Raw genomic sequence first — 1,539 nt, 5'->3', positions numbered from 1 at the left:
TGAAATCGGATGTATAATGTCAGTTTTAAACAAAAAAAAAAGGGATCTTTGATGTCGGTTTTAAACCGACATTGAAGATGGGCTTTAATGTTGGTTTTAAACCGACATTAAAGGTCTAATTTATTTTTTTTCTTACTTTATTAAAAAATCTCTTTCATTTTTCAACTCTTGCACTTATCTCTCTTACCCAAACCCTTTCATTTCTCTCTTACCCAAACCCTATCTCTCCTTGGCCGTGCGAATCAGGGTGTCGGTCGTCTGTTCGTGGTTGTCCGTTGTCCGTCCGTCAGTCTCCATCACGTTTGGGTCTCTCCTAGTCGTGGGTCTCTCCATGGTGGAGTCTGGTTCTCGCACATCCCAAATGCGAATGGTGCAATCACCAGAGGCGGAAGTAAAGACATCTCCGTGACGAGGGTTCTAGACGGAGAAATAGACGCAATAGGCATGCTCTTTGAATGTTCTGACACTGGTGGGCGGTCTAGGGTCCAAAGCTTGGTGGTATCATCCCAGGAGGAAGTAAAAAAGAAGTCGAATGAATGAGGTTGTAGTCAGCAGAGTGAACCTACCGAGTATATTCGTGGAAGGAACGAATGGGATTAGATGTGGGAGGAAGAGCGAGGTTGTAAAGCTTGACAGAGCCATCGACGATGGCGGCAACGAGAAGGGAGTCGTGAGATTCGGACCAAGAGACGTCGTAGACTCCATCGGTGGTGTCGAAGGCGATGTGCTCGAATATGGTACCGGCGGGATTGAGATCGAGGACGTGAAGGCGACCATTGCCAAGGATTCCGAAATTTTAAGTGGTGGCAACGGCAATGCGGGATTCGTAGAAGGGGGTAAACTTGACGGGCATGATTGAGGAGTGAGGAGCACCTCTCTCTCTCTTTCTCTCTGAAGTCTGATCTCGCCCTCTCAGTTAGTTCGAAGCTACGCATCTCTTTTTTAATCCCTTTATCCAACTACAAATTGCCCATTCTATGCTCAAGTCAATATCGTGGTTCTTCTTTTCAGCAACATGGTGAGTTTGTTTGTAGCTTGTTTCTGGTTTGATTTTTTTGCTCAATCTTTTGACTTTAAACATGGGGTTAGTTCAATATTATGGCTCCAAAACTCCTTAAATTAAATTTTTAACTTTGGAAAAGAGAATCTTCTACTACTGTGTAATGCTAGTAAAGGAGTTGATGTATGGTTGTGGTGGTGGTAATTAATAAAGAGCCCTATGTGAATTGTGAAATGCATTATGTTGTTCAGCTTTTAGATTTTGGTGAGATTTTTTTTTTAATTATGATTATTATTAGGTTAAGTAGAATATATAGAAAGCATATGTGGATCAAAATAATGAAAGCCAAGAAGAAAATTGAATTGTTTATGGCATGCATAATAGTTTGGTAATGTTAGTGCATTTACTATTTTCTGTTATAATTTATTGTTTGTTTTTAATTTCTTTTTATACATACTCTCAAAATTGTACACAAATTCAATTCATTTTGCAAATTAATCAAAAGAGTTATGGTAATTCCCTTTGACTTTGTCAATGGC

At 40.0% G+C, this 1,539-nt stretch overlaps 1 pseudogene; it reads right to left on the bottom strand.

The window, feature by feature from the left end:
- Nucleotides 1-219: 219 nt before the first annotated feature.
- On the bottom strand, nt 220-853 carry LOC120076159 (annotated as a pseudogene).
- Nucleotides 854-1,539: the final 686 nt, after the last annotated feature.

Source organism: Benincasa hispida, chromosome 4 (genome assembly GCF_009727055.1).
Source record: "Benincasa hispida cultivar B227 chromosome 4, ASM972705v1, whole genome shotgun sequence".
Classification (NCBI taxonomy): domain Eukaryota; kingdom Viridiplantae; phylum Streptophyta; class Magnoliopsida; order Cucurbitales; family Cucurbitaceae; genus Benincasa; species Benincasa hispida.
The sequence above is the reverse complement of the archived record's forward strand: the minus strand, read 5'-3'. Positions and strand labels throughout refer to the sequence as shown.